Genomic DNA, 16,121 nt, shown 5'->3' with positions numbered 1-16,121 from the left:
AATGAAGCAGCTGGTATTAGGCTTGCAAATAGTTGATCTTTTACTGGAGCAATGAGCAACAGCTTGGGGGAGTCTCGATACTGTGTTCAATTATCTTCCTATTTCTTGTGGTAAATGCACTAAACTATAGTGTGATTGTGTTGTCCTAGAGGGCCATCTGCAAATGGAGGAGACAGAAATCTTAATTGGAAATTAGACATGAGCTCTCTAAGCTAGATTTGGTAATTTTCCTGTAATAAAATGATAAGGGCATGTGGGAGATGGGAGTGGGGGTTTTGGAGGGGAGATAGGTGTAATGAACTAAAGTTGTGTTAAATTTATGAACTAAATATATAAAGCATTTATTAAATGTTTATTATATGCCCGGAATCATGCTAGGAAGATAAGTACAAACAAACAAAATAGTTCCTATCCTCAAGGAGTTTACAGTCTAACATGAGAAGAAAATCCACAAAGGGGAGATGGAGACCGGGGGAAGATGAGAGAGAATCTCTGAGGAATCTGGGCCAAAGTGAGGGAAGCAAAGATGTGTGTAACAGTTAAACCAACTTCATAAGTATTGTACTAGGAGGTGGGCTCAACTCAATTCTTTCTTTATCATTATAGGAGATTAAAGCTTACCTTGTGTAGTGTCTATCTATTCTCAGTGCTCACTAAAGTTAGATTGTTCATCAGTCCTACATCTGGATGCAAGTCAAGTTACTTCCTGAACATCCTTGCAGCACCTACCACACCTCAGTGCAAGCCCTACAAGTCTGAAGACAATGGTTTCATTCTCCACTTCCTTTCCATATCCTGATAAGAATTGGGTCCATGATCTTTTCTCTCTGGTTCTATCTCTGTCTCTGATTCTCTGTACCTTCTCTCTTCCAAGTTTTGGGAGCCCCTAATGTAGAATCTCCCCCTAATAGAGAGTAGAAGTTCATGGATAACTTGATTAGTCTTAGAGTTGTCTAGGAGCACTGAAAAGTTAAGTACCTTGTCCATAGTCACACAGCCTTTTTTTGTCAGAGGTGGAATTTGGACTCAATTCTTCCTGTCTTTAAGGCTAGTCACCCATCCACTAGACCAGTGATGGTGAGCCTATGGCACTGGTTCCAAAGATGGCACGCAGAACTCTCTCTATGGGCACATGGCCAAACCTTAGACTTCGTTACTACAAAGGCAGAACAGATGGGGCAGAACTGCTCCCCTCTCCCTCTCCATCATGCCTGATGACATTTTTTCACATCCCCTAACCCTCTGCCCAGCAGCCAATGGGAGTGCACAGGGGGTAAGGTGGGTGGCTCACAGGCAGCAAAGCTAGAGGGGAGCCAAGTGCTCAAACCACTCCCCTCCACCTCTCTACACTGTCTGAGGACATTCCTCACTTTAGCTGCCCCTCCTCCCAGCAGCCCAATGGGAGCGCTTTCTCCCTCTCCTGTGTGAAATAAGGGTGAGGGCAGGGTACACACAACATTAGATGGGGGGTGGCATGAAAGGCGGGATGGGGGTGGGACCTGGCACTCTGTTTCTTAAAGGTTTACCATCATTGCACTAGATCAGTGATGGACAAACTACTGCCCGCAGGCCAGATGCAGCCCCCTGAAATGGTCTATCAGGCTGCACTACATTATTCCTAATCTGATGAATACAATGAGTAGGATACAATACAATGACACTTTGAAAGAGTTGCCTTAGAAACAGACTGACAGATGAGCAATTCCTTTCCTTTGGCATCCTCTTTAAAAAGTTTGCCCATCACTGCACTAGACTATTCTGCTTGTTTTAGAAATACCAAGTTATAATAAGTTCAATTAATTAATTTCTATCATCTATCTCATCTTCAGCACCTTATATAAGGCTAGTGTAGCCAAGGATGATTTATTTGTATATTCATCTCATTTCCAAACTGCTTCATAAGCATTTACTAATCAATCCTCCAAACAGCTCATAGGGTGGATGGGGAAATTAATGATTTTTCCATGGCTGGTAAATTACTTGTAGGCACTTAATAAATACAATTTGATGATAGTGATGATGCTTATGGTTTCAGTTATGCTGGCATTAATTCATTAGCCTTGCCACAAACCTAGCAGGCACAAGAAGTTCATCTAGCATCTGGACCTACATGGATTCTCCTGTTTTCTCAGGCTTCTAATGATGTGTGTGGATGTAAAACACCTTTCATTGAAATTAGAAACTGCACCTTATTCATCTTTGTATCCCCTTCAGCACCTACAGCAATTATTGGAGCATTTATTTTTTTTAAGTTAGTTGGACTAGTCCTTTAATTGTTTTTATAGTTGACATAAAGAAGCAATTCTCAAAGTGTAGGCTGGGGACTCTAGATGGTTTCTCTAAGACCCTTTCTGGGAATCATTAGGTAAGAACAAATTTTATTCATAATAATACTAATATTTTAATTTCTTTTAAAATAAAAACTGATAGATATGACTCACAGAAGCAAAAGCTCTTTGAGGTCCTTATTTATTTTTTAATGTGCAAAGGGGTCCCACATCAAAAAGTTTGAGAATCACTGTATACTATAGGGAACTCCTGGGGTGGAGGTAACTCCTCATCAGGTACGCCATCACCTGCTCTTTTATTTTAAACCATTTCTGTCTGACATCGTTTCAGTTTTAAGACAGAAGAACAGTAAGGACCAGGCAATTGGGTTTAAGTGACTTGACCAGGGTCACACAGTTTAGAAAGTGTCTGAGGTCAGATTTGAATCCAGGTCCTCTTGACTCCACCCCTGGATCTCTAGCTATTGCATTTCCTACCTGCCCCTTACCACCTACTTTTGAATTTAGAGTAGAAGGGAGTGATTTGCCCAGGGTCACATACCTTGACTTAAATGTAGGTCTTTTTGACTCTTAGGGAAGTTCTCTATTCTTTGTGTTTGGGCTATGCAGGTTCTTGCTCAAAGAATTGGCAGCTCATCCATAGCTCTTTTTCTTTCTAACTGAATCCATGGACCCTCAGCTAAGAATCTTTTGATTTATGAGAATTTTGAAATGTTTTTTAATTAAGTCATGGGTCTGTAGGTCCACAACTTGTTCACATTTGGTTTTATGATCTCCTAAAGGAGATGGTAGGGTGATAATAGGACTGAATTGTAAAGGAGCCTCACTTTGCCTTTAACACAGCTTAACTCCCACTGACCCCCATTTCTCTTTTTGGTTGACAGCCCACAGTCTCCCACTTCTTCCCCAGAACTACCCCAAAGTCAGCTAATTCTGGACAATAATCTTGAAGAAAATTCTTTTAATTTTATTCTTAATTTTTTTCTTATTACTATGAACTTAATAAATACGAACAAACATGAACATTTCTACATTCAACATACAGAAAAAAGAGGGCCACTATGAAACTGTGAATCTTCATTACATACATCTTTAAAAACATATATTATTTAAAATTTAACATTGCAATTCCAACATTGCTTTGCTTATCTGGGTGTCTCTTATTTGTATTTTTAAATGATTAAAATAGATTAAATTTTAATCTATTCTTTTCTTTCTTTTTTGATATGATTATCATTAATCTTACTTAATTAAAAAACCCTCCTATTCAACAAGAAACTAATAAACTTTTCCTTCCCTTCCTCCTATCCCTCTCCCTTCCCTAAGAAGGAAGGTAATACGATATAGGTTGTGCAAATATTATCATATAATCTATATTTCCCTGTTTGTCATGTTGTGAAACAAGACACATATTGCTTACCCTAGAGAAAAATTCATGGAGGAAATAAAGGGAAGAATGGTATATTTCATTCTGCATTTGAACACCATCTGCTCCTTGTATGGCAGTAGATAGGCTTGTTTGTCATGAGTCCCTTGGAGCTGTCCTAAATCCTTGTCTCATTGATAAATTTATTGATAAGTTAAATCATTCAAAGTTGATGATTATATATTATTGTTTCTGTGTACAAAGTTCTCACCCATTTTGCTTTGTATTGCTTTATATAAATCTTCTAGGGTTTTTGGTGATTATCTTGTTTTGTCATTTCTTATGGCACAAGAGTATTCTATTGCAATCATGTACCACAACTTGTTTTTTTTAATTTATTTTTAAATTTGTTTATTATATTAAAATTCCCAGGTGTCTTCTCCCCTCCCTTATTTCCCTGCACTAGAGAAATGACAAAAAGATAGAAGTGTATATATGTAAAATTATGTCTTGCTTGTTTTATTTACCATTATTGTCTCTGGAGGTGGACAATATTTTGTATTCTACGCCTTCCCTGACTTCTTCCCAATCCACTAATTTCCTTTCTTCTATTTCCTTCTAGTTCACCAAGGCATCATCTTCTTAGGACAGTAGATGGACTCCTGAATTGGACTCAGGAAGACAAGTTGAAATCCTGCCTCAGACACTTACTAGCTATGTGACCCTAACCAAAACACTTAAAATTTCTTAAATAGGTAGATAAAGAATTTAAGTTCTTGCACTGGGATAGGCATTGTGCTAAGTGCCTACTTGATAAATTTGCACAGCTATCAAAGATCCATTTCTATTTGAGTGTGACATCACTGGTTAAGAGTTCTAAAAAGTTAAATGAATTACTCAAGGTCATGTCTCATTCATGTCTGTCTCTTCATGACCCTATTTGGGGTTTTCTTAGCAAAGATACTGGAGTGGTTTTGCCATTTCCTTTTTCACTTCATTTTACAGATGAGTTAACTGAGGCAAATAGTGTTAAGTGACTTGCCCAAAGTCACATAGCTAATAGGTATATGAGGTTGAATTTGAATTCAGGACTTCCTGACTCCTATAAAGAAAAAAAAGGAACTGGCTTTAATATGAAGTGCACAAATCATATAAAGTTAATAGGTCTACAGACACATCCAGTTTGATCTAAGAACTTGAGCATCAACATCAGCTTGATTTTTATAGGTAAAAAGAAGAGCATTGAATGGAGGGTCTCAACAGACATCTCAAACACACAGAAGAAAGGGGATGTCAAGAAAGATTTCCCTCAAACACATATGGGAGAAAGACCAGAAAATTTGCAATATTTTTCCTGTGGGCGTAATGGGGTGGATGGAGGTGGGTCTAAGATGGGATAACTATGAATTTTAATATGTGATTAGTTGAGATTATCTGTCCACCATGCAGTTATCTAAGTTTTAGATCTTTTCACAAGGAGGGTCTAAAGTCTCAGTATGACAAGAAATACACACACATGCTTAAACATGCATATAATATATAAATGATTAATATAATCTTATATATTGTACTTAAATTATTAGCTTACCAAGTATTAAAGTTGACTTAACTCAGCTCTTAGGCCTATTAATAGCTATCACTATCTCGCTGCAAAATTGGATTATCAATACCAGCTTCTAACAAGTAATTATGCTTATCAGTCAATAAGAGGTCCTATAATCAAACTTATCATTCCAAGGCTAATGCTTTCTCCATTGTCTAGTTGCCTCCACTGAATAAATAAAAGCAAAAAAAAAAAAAATAGGCAGCGTTTACCTCTTACCTCTCAAGCCTATTTCCTCATAGCAACTACTTCATAGGGTTGGGAGAATCAAATGGGATAAAGTGTAAAGTGCTTTTCAGATCTTAAAGTATAATTCCAGATTGTTCTCCAAAATGGTTGGCTCAGTTCACAATTCTACCAACTGTGTATTATTGTCCCTGTTTTTCTACATCCTCCCCTCCAACATTTCTCGTTTTGCCTTTTTATCATTTTAGCCAACCTGATAGGTGTGAGACAATAACTCAGAATAGTTTTGATTTGCATTTCTCTACTCAATCATGATCAAGAGCAACAATTTTGTAACAAGAAAAGTTTTCCGTTGAACACAATGTCTAAATTAGCAGAAGAGAAGAGCTAATAGCAAGATTAGGAGATGGTCTAAGGCCTCCAGTCTTGAAACGTAATGGGTTTTAGCAGTTGTTTCTATTGAAGAGTATTATTAAGTCCCCCAAGAGAGGCAAAGGGACTTCAGGGGCCCCCAAACGAGGGGCCGCTGTCGCTGCCACCTCCACTGCTGCCAAGAAGGCTGAGATCACTTCCTGTGGAGGCCCAGCGAGAGCCAGAGGAGGAGGAGCGGCACCAGCGCCACACGGGAGGGAGCCAGAGCCTGAGTCGGAGCCCGAGCCGGAGCTGAGCCCTCCCACCACCGCTGTCGCCGTGGGCCAGAACAACCTGATGGGCACCACCAAGAACATCGCGGACCAGTTTCTCTGAGTCACGAAGAAGTACCTCCCTCATGTGGCAAGACTGTGTCTTATTAGCACCTTCCTGGAAGATGGCATCCCTATGCGGTTCCAGTGGAGTGAACAGAGAGACTATATTAATGCTACCTGGAACTGTGGTTACATCCTTGCCTCCATCTTTGTGTTCTTAAACTTGCTTGGGCAATTGACTGGCTGTATCTTGGTATTGAGCAGAAATTTTGTACAGTATGCCTGCTTTGGACTCTTTCGAATTATAGCATTACAGACGATCATATACAACATTTTATGAGATCTCAAATTTTTGATGAGGAATCTGGCCCTAGGAGGAGGATTGCTGTTACTCTTGGCTGAGTCCCATTCTGAAGGGAAGAGCATGTTTGTAGGAGTTCCAACCATGAGAGAAACCTTACCCACACAGCACCAATATTACCAGTTATTGATCACACAGTTTTGCAGCCAGATTCTGGATTTCTCCACATAAAAAACCACAAGCCATTCACTGCTGCAGATCTAGACACCCTAAAACAACAAATGCCTGCCTGTTCTTTAAATCCCTTCAAGGCCATAAAAGAATTTAAGAGAACATTAAGACTTTTTGATCTCACATTTTTGGACATTGAAATTCTTCTTTCTGAATTATTTATACCAGCAGAGAAAGCACAATTTATTGAGGAGACCTGTAAGAATGCAAACTTAACATCTTGGCCACAATATTATGAAGATCTAGAATTAAACAATCATCAAAACCTAGAATACCTAAGAAGAGCTAGGGAAGATCTTGTAGAAGCTATGAAATCCTTTGCTAAGTGTCCTGATTCCTGGGGAAAATTTTAAAAGTTAAGGCAAGAGATAAATGAGCACCCCTCAACATATTTAGATAGGCTTGTCGAAGCTGGGGAAATGATTTTGGGGTTCCAAGACTTAAATGAACCCAACGTGCAGCACATAAGGAGACAGTTTATTAAGGGCAATTTCCTACCAATTAGAACATACTTTAATTTGCATTGTCCAGAATGGGAATCATTAAGTTTGGAAGACCTATGTAAAACTGCTGCATATGTTCATTTGGGAAATCAGGAAGCAAAAGAATCCAAAGAATCCATTAGAGAAAAAGATGATATCATAAAAGATTTAAAGGACCAATTAAAAGAGGCTAAATCTACTACCAAACAAAAAGAAATAGAGGAAATAAAAAGCCTTACAGCCCTGTATGCATATAAAGCCAGTCCTCAGTGCCAACAACCCAGACAAACTAGCAAACTTTAATAATAATATAAAGTGTTTTCTTTGTGGAAAAATAGGACATATAGTAAAAAATTGTCACCTCAAAGCCCAACTTAATAGCAAAAACAACAAAAGAAGCAATTACAATAAACATACACGAATTCTAGATACAGCACTCACAAGAGAGAAAACAAATGTTGCTATCACAATTGTGCATCATCTAGTCAGCATGCTCCCAACCTGCAGACTATGCAAAAGTATATAGCACAGGGCGAAAAACCATGTTATTTCCAAATACTAACGGAAAAATATAATATCTTATGATGCCAGGAAGCAGCCCAGGAACATAAAGGAAAGCCCAAGTGGTGTGGCAATGGGAAAAGACATAAAAACCATGATATGAGAGACTTGGGCATGGAAACACACTATAGGAATGGAAAAGCAAAGATTAAATCTAGGGATCAGATAGAAGAAGAGAATCAAATGATCAGGGATGTAATAGAAATAAAAAACAGAATTTATGGGATAAAAGACAATGATTCAAAGAGAAAGGAGAAAAATAGAAATGCATTTACACCAGACTTTGAACCAAACAAAATGACTATAGCACTAACAAATGATAAGGAAACATGCAAAGTACCAGTAACAACAGATTTAAACTTAAAATCCTCAACACTTAATGACTAGAACATTTCAGATATACGAGATCATAGCAAAAAGATAGAACATACACAAAAAAATCAACTAATGACAAATCCAAATGCAACAGTTCAAGAGATAAGCTTAAATGGGTGTCCTGAGCAATTTCACACACAGACAGACAATGATATGAAAGAAACTGCAAAGCAACTTACAATAAAGACCATTGGGAAGGAAAGAGAATTATCCTTAAGCACTGACACAAGCAAACCTCCAAGAGTGTTGGCACATGAGGAAAGAATTGCATTGACATACTAGGACATTCAAACTTAAACCCAACAGTAAAAGACCTTAAGCCAAAAAAATCTCTGAGAAAAACCTTGATTCAAAAACTTCCAAACTTACAAGGTTGTGTTACTTCAGGAATGCCTCCACCTGGAGAGAACTCCAAATGCTTAAGAGATAACCAAGTAGAGGAATCGCTCACACAGAACAATGAATCAATCCAGAAAATAATACAGCCAAGCCAGGATAACAATCAAGACAACATGTTAATGCCGTATAGAAACAACAATGTAGGGGAAGCAAATGCATTGCAAGATCAAAATGCATCGCAAACTGAGGGTCCAAAGCCAGAACAAACAGTAGTCACTTTGCAACAGGAAGAGGACATTAGATATACAAAGATAGAGGCTCCAATGATTCAAATGAATCAAAAAACAGAAACAGTTGAACCCATGAACTAAGTCAACCGAGAAACAGAACATAATGAACCACACATGACTAGCATGCTACCATTCCATATGGAAGCAATTTTAGCATTAGATGTAATTAAAACCAAGCCATCGCAACCATACCCTGTTTATACAGACTCTGATGACATGAGTTCTGATCATGAAGAGGAAATGAAAAGACTATATCAAGAAGCAAATGTACCACTAATCAGGGTACCAGACATAGGTATTGAAGAAAGATGTGAGTGGCTATGTTTCATACATGTACTGGATGACTAATCCATCAAAAGTATAGAAAAACCTAAAGAAAAGCCTAAATACAGAAGGATTACAAACATAATGTGGAAAAGACTGTAGCAATGAAAACAGTATGTATAAGTGGAATCAAAGTAATATTGGATTGCTAGTTCCACCAATATAGAACATTATCCCTCCAAAAGAAAAACATATGTAAGTGGATATTGATCCACAAAACCTAGCCAAGTCATTGCAAAACACAAAATCATTGAAAAACATCTGAAAGTGCATATAACAAACACACACACACACAATTGATTGACATTACTGACAAAACATTACAATCCATAATGTTCCCATATCCAAACCAGAGAGTCTGTCCAACAACATGTATGACAACATGCAACATGTGACAGAGAAACAGAGAAGTGGAAAAGCATCAAGAGAAGAAAAGAAAATCCAGAAAATCACCAAGAAGAAAGATGCAAGAAAAGAATACTTGAAAAGACTTTGTGAAAAAACTTTTGAACTTTGAACTTTGCAAAAATGGACAATTGCACAAAGAAGAGGACAGAAGGAAATGATTTATGTAAGACTGGTGCAGCGATAACACAAATTAACCTCACACTTTAGGGAAAATGCAACCACAGTACATAGCATCAAGATACAAGAGAAATCTACAGGCAACTTGAAGAAAATTGACAACTTCGGAAATAAGAGTGAGTATTTTGCATGCACAATATATAAAGAGAACACAAAACACAACACAAAACTGATATCTAGTCGAGACCTTGTGTAAATAAGTGAGTGTCTGAAGATTGTGTAAATATAAAATGTATATATGTCTATAATGTAAATAGTTGCAAATTCCATCCTTACAGAGACAATATCTCAGAGTAGTTTTGATTTGCATTTCTCTACTCAATCATGATCAAGAGCATTTTTTCATATAGTAATAAATAGCTTTGATTTCTTCATCACCAAACTATTCCTATCTATTGACCATCTATCAGTGGAGGAATGGCTCATAGTCACAAATTTGACAGAGTTCTCTATAATTTTAGATATGAGACCTCTATCTGAGAAACTGTGTATAAACATTTCCCCCAATTTCTTGCTTTCCTTTTAATCTTGGCTACTTTAGTTTTATTCGTCCAAAACTTTTAAAATGTAATATATTCAAATTTACCCATTTTATATCTCACAATACTTTCTATTCCTTGTTTATTCATAAATTCTCCTCCTCTCATCTGTAATATGTTCCCAGTTCATCTAATTTTCTTATATCTTCCTTTATAGTCAGGTCATGTATCCATTTTGATGTTATCTTGGTAAATGGTGTAAGATATCAGTCTATGTAGCATGGCCACTATTAGGTTTGTTTCTTAAAGTGATTGGGGAAAGGGAAAAGAATCTACATGTTCTAAATATTTATAGCAGCTCCCTTTGTACTGAAAAAGAACTGGAAATTAAGATGCCCATAAATTGAGGAATGGCTAAATAAGTTGTGGCATGTGATTGTGCTGGAATACTTGAGCAGTAAGAAATAATGAACAGGTTAATTTAAAAAATGGAAAGATCTGTATGAAATTATGAAGAGTAAAATGAGTAGAACCAAGAGAACATTATATATAGCAACAGAAATACTTTTTGGAGAATGACTAGTGTAGGTCCACATCCAGAGAAATAACTAATAAATAGAAACGAGCAAGACATAGTTTTATAAATACATATATATTTTTATCAAATGATGCCTTCTCAAGTGTGGAGAGGAGAGGGAGGGAGATACCTGGGAATTTTAAAGCAACAATCAAATAAATAAATAAAAAACAAACAAATCCATAAAGCCCTATATAATGCTACCTATTATAATTACTTCCTAGTTTTCAACTGATCCTCATATGGCCTTATCTCAAGATTTTTTTGTCCATTCTGGTCTTATTATTCCAGATATTTTTCAAGTAATCAGTGTTTTTCCCAAACCATGGCACCAAGAATAGATGCCACAATATTCAGGTGTAATTTGATCAGTATAGAGTATAATGGAGTCCAGCGTACAATGCCCCTATTAATTCAGGCTAAGTTTGCATGGGTTTTCATGGCTTACTGTGTCATACTATTGACTTTGACCTTGCAGTCCACTCAGAACTCTAGATCTTTTAAGAAAAACTGCTACCTCATCCCACTTCTTCCACCTTGTACTTGTAAGGATGGTTCTTTTTGAGACTTAGTTTCTCCAGCTTACTTTAAGACTCAGCTCAAGTGACATCTCCTCCAATAAGATTTTTTTTGGTTTCACAAGATGCTAGTATAATACTCTCTAAGACTGGCTTTGCATTTATCATGCATGTTCTGATTTTTATGAGTTGACTCCTCTATTAGAATGTAATCTCTTTGAAAGTAGGGACTATTTAAATCTTTTTTTTTTTTTTTGGTATTCCTAGTCCTTGGTACATAGTCCTTACTAAAGAGAAGAATTTGACAAATTTTATTTAATTAATTAATTTAGAATAGTTTTCCATGGTTACAAGATTCATGTTCTTTTCCTCCCCTCCCATGGCTGACTTGCAATTCCACTGGGTTTTACATGTGTCATTGATCAAGACCTATTTCCATATTATTGATATTTGCATTAGGGTGATCATTTAGAGTCTACATCCCCAATCATATCCCCAAAGACCCAATCTATTCCTCTTCTGATGCCAGGCAGAAAAGATTGGTAATGACATTTTTGTTTTCTCTGACTTTTATTATCTTTTTCAATCTCATATTAGTCCAACCATTTGATGTAAGAAGGAAAAGTTGATGAATACTATTCTGACTTGGGTGGTTAATATGGCAGATGGGAGAGTAGGATGAGGTTGAGTTTCTTTAAGGAGAAACCAATCCTATTTCTTTTTGGTGTTATCTGAGGCCAAATAAGTAATAAGACTCCTGGATCCCCACAGGAGAAATAGCATACATTTACCAAAACATTTCCTGGATTAATAAGAAAAAACATTAAATGGTGTATATTATTGCTATCATCATCATGATTCTTGATACATGAACCCTATTTTTAAGTATCATTTCAATGTAATAACTTCAGGGTGTCGAGTCAGGATAGACCTTGTGCAGAATGTGATACTTTAAGTCAAACCTGGAAGGAATCTAGGGATTTTAAGAGGCTAACATGAGAAGGATGAGTGTTCCAGGTAAGAGAGACAGACTTTGTCTAAAAGTGTGGAACTGGGCTATGGAATACTGTGTGCAGTAGGCCAGATTGGCTGGAATGTAGAATATGTGAAGGAAAATAAAATACAGAACCTCTGATGAGGTAGCCTTAAGTCAGAAAGCAAAGAGGTTTGAATGATAAAATGACTCATATTTTGTTCTAGAGTTAATAGAAAGACATTGAATTCAAATCTAGCTTTGGACAGTAGCTGTGTGACCCTGAACAATCCACTTAACCTCTATGCCTCAGTTTCTTCATTTGTAATGTGGGGATAATAATAGCACTTATCTCCCAGGATTGTGAAGGAAAAAACCCATAATATTTGTAAAGTACTTTGAAGCCCTTAAAGTGCTCTATAAATGCTAGCATAGGCAATTAGTGGCTAGTCGGCATTTGAATTAAGGTTCAGCACTCCTGAGTTTAGCTGTTGTTTCCCTGTACCATGTTGTGCCCCTGGCCCTCAAAGGCAAGTGTTTGAGGGGATTATGATGAATTTAGTTGTGGATATAGTACTTATAGGAATTAAAAGCCTCAGTATCTCCTATGGGTCTACCTGATGCCCAGAGACAGAGAGTGAAAGGTAGGTTTTACCTAATTCCTAACCTGAAAGAGAATTTTCAGTAGGAAGCCAAGAAGAAAAGTCATTATTTTCTTTTCTTGGCCAGAGCATGTCAGCGTGACTGGAGGCAGGACTTCTCACAGCAATAATTTGGGGTTCTATGGTGTCTCTATTTACCACAGGTCTCCTGAGGATCAACAGAAATGTTATTTTTAAGGGATGGGAAGAAGTAAGTGTGGCCAAGGTTGCCCAAAGGAAGGAGAGGAGGAGTTCTGAGAGGGAATTAAGCCAAGCTGGAAACTGTTTGACTTAAGGGGAATCTTGGCACAGAATCTAGGAATTCTAGAATCTCAAAATATAGAAGTCTAAGGTGCATTCAGTTTAACTTCCTGACCTTTATAGGAGTCCCCTTTATAAATGTCCCTGACAGCCTGACATCTAGGCTTTGCTTGAGCCCTTTTTGTGATATAGCTCATGAAGTAGTTCATTCCATTTTTTGGACAGCTTTAATTTATGGGAGGTTTTTATGTTGAGAAACAATTTGATTCCCTGTACCTGCCTTCTCCTCATTTTGTTTTCTGGGTAATAAAGAATAAATCAGCTTGGGGCAGCTAGTTAGCACAGTGGATAGAGTACCAGCCCTGGTGTTAACAGAAACTGGGTTCAAATCTGGTTTCTGACACTTCCTAGATGTGTGGCCCTGGACAAATAACTTAACCTCATTAGCCTAGACCTTGCCCTTCTGTCTTTGAGTAATTAAGACAGAAAGTGTTTGTAAAAGAAAAAAAGAAAAAATGAATTTTTTTTTCCATGTGATGGGGAAGCTCTCTAAATACTCGAAGGAGCAATTGGGTTTCCTGGTTTCTTCAATCAGCCCTTCTATAGCATAACTCTGAGTCTCTGTATCATCCATATCCTCATACCTGGTCTGTGGATTGTCTAAGAGAGACCTCCCAGGAATACTGTTATTCCCCAGGGTGTTAGAGCCTGATAAAGGCATGTGCTTGTTTGCAACATCTTTGTTCTTGGCTCTCTGGAAGGATCAAAGGATTTCATTTCAATTTTGTTGATCTCTGATTTTCAGAATTTCTAGTTTGGGGTTTAGTGGAGGTTTTTGATTGGATGCTTTTCTGGGTTTTTTAGTTGCCTTTTCTCTCTTTTAGTGATGAAAGTGTTGAAAGATATACATTTTGCCCTAAGTACTACTTTGGCTGAATTCTCAGAGTTTTGGTGTCATCAATATCATCTTCCCCCCTCCCTCAATCTCCAATAATGCTGTAATGGGAATTCTAGTGCTGGTGATACATCCATTTGAAGAGAGTGCTGGCGTGATGATCAGTGGACTTTCAAGCTCCAGGAAGAGGAGGCAGGTATGCTGATGGGACAATATGGATATATAGAGATGGAATGTAGAGAGTACCATGACAATTGTATTCTTGGTAAAGGAGCTGGGGCAGTGGTGCCATGGAGAGCAGTATCATGCATGTGGCTTGAGAGCCTCATATGGTCCATGTGCTCTCAAGTGGGGCAAAAAACATATTAAAATGTATTTGGGAAAGATTTACAAAATAAATAAAAATACAACAAAACATAACATTACATTTAAAAACTAATTAAATATGCAGCCAACTTTATACATGGACCAATGGGTTCCATTTCCATATGAGTTGGACCTCACTGATGTTGATGTAGAGGATTATAAAAACAGGAACAGTGGGGAAGAGGTCAGCTTCAGGGAGGAAATATACTCCTTCTTTCCTCCAGATGGGTAGTTATGTGGTGCAGTAAATTGAGTGGTCTTTTTTTTTAAAAAAAAGTTAATTAATTAATTAAGAATATTTTTCCATGGTTACATAATTCATGATTCCCACCTCCTTTCCTTCCCTCTCCCATAGCCAACAAACAATTCAACTGGGTTTTACATGTATCATTGGTCAAGACCTATTTCCATATTATTAATGTTTGCAATAGATTGATTATTTAGAGTCTACATCCCCAGTCATACCGCCATCGAATCATGTGCTCAAGCAAATGTTTTTCTTCTGTATTTCTGCTCTCACAGTTCTTTCTCACACAATACTATCCACATTCATTTGCTTGATGACAGGGTTCAATGGGGATATGATTAGGAAGACTCATTTTCTTGAGTCCAAATTAGCTGTGTCACCCTGGGCAAGACACTTAACCCTGTTTACCTCAGTTTCCTCATCTGTAAAAAGAGCTGGAGAGGGAAATGTTGAATCACTCTCTTTGCCAAGAAAACCCCAAATGGGATCATGAAGAATCAGACATGACTTAATAGCAATATTCCCCAGTTATTAACTACTCTTGGTATCCTGAGAAGAGATCATCATTGTCTTGCCCCTGTTATGGCTTTGGTTAATAATACAAAACCTTTGGCAGAAGTTGTTGCCACCATGCAATTCTCAGGTTCTGGAGCTGTAAGATCTGACTGCTTGAAATACCGTGGAATTTTCCTGTGACTGCTGATACCCTCTTCCTCCAATCCCTCTCACTGGAAGCATGGGAGGTCTTGTAGAAATGATCCTGGAAACTGGAAATTGGGGGGATGTCCATCAACTGGGGAATGGTTGAACAAGTTGTGGCTTTTGATTGTGATGGAATACTATGGCACTGTAAGAAATGATGAGCAAGTTATTTTTAAAAAATATGTGGAAAGACCTACAAGAAATGAAGAATGAAAAAAGTAGAACCAAGAGAACACCATATACAGCAACAGAAATATTGTTTGAAGAATAACATGTGTGTCCACCTCCAGAGAAAAAACTGATAAATAGAACCAAGGAAGACATTATTTTTTTAATATATCCTTTTTTTTTTTTTGATAAAATGATGCTTTCTCTAATGTGAGGAAGGGAAGTGGGGAAGATGGGAGAGAAACAAGGGAATAAATACATAATCCAGGGCTGGAATCAGGAAATTTCTGCTATGATTCCAGTTTCACCAAACATGATTAACATAACATTGGAAAGACACCAAATAGTTCAGAGTATGGGAAAGAGATGGCAGCTTAGGTGGGGCTTCCCAGGGCAAAGAGGGTCCTTGCATTTTCCTGAGTCCCTAAAACAATGCCCCCTAGAGTGCCCGTAGCAGTTAGTACAACATGTGCTGTCCATGTATTCTACTCCTTCATTACCTTAGCCCTGAATTACATATCCATGCTAGAAGAATATAAGCTCCTTGAGGGGAGGAATAACTTCATTTTTCGCTTTGCATTGACTTGTCATTTTTTCCTTGACTAGCTCCCTGTAGGGAACTTCTACAATACAAATCAGCAACTTTTCCACAACTTCTGCTCTTTAAAGTTTTTAGG

The 16,121-nt window shown here is 37.6% G+C and overlaps 1 pseudogene; it reads left to right on the top strand.

The window, feature by feature from the left end:
* Positions 1-5,019: 5,019 nt before the first annotated feature.
* Positions 5,020-6,661, top strand: LOC123252350 (annotated as a pseudogene).
* Positions 6,662-16,121: the final 9,460 nt, after the last annotated feature.

The sequence above is a fragment of the Gracilinanus agilis genome, chromosome 6 (assembly GCF_016433145.1).
Source record: "Gracilinanus agilis isolate LMUSP501 chromosome 6, AgileGrace, whole genome shotgun sequence".
NCBI classification, from domain to species: Eukaryota; Metazoa; Chordata; class Mammalia; order Didelphimorphia; family Didelphidae; genus Gracilinanus; species Gracilinanus agilis.
This window is presented reverse-complemented; position numbering and strand designations above follow the sequence as displayed.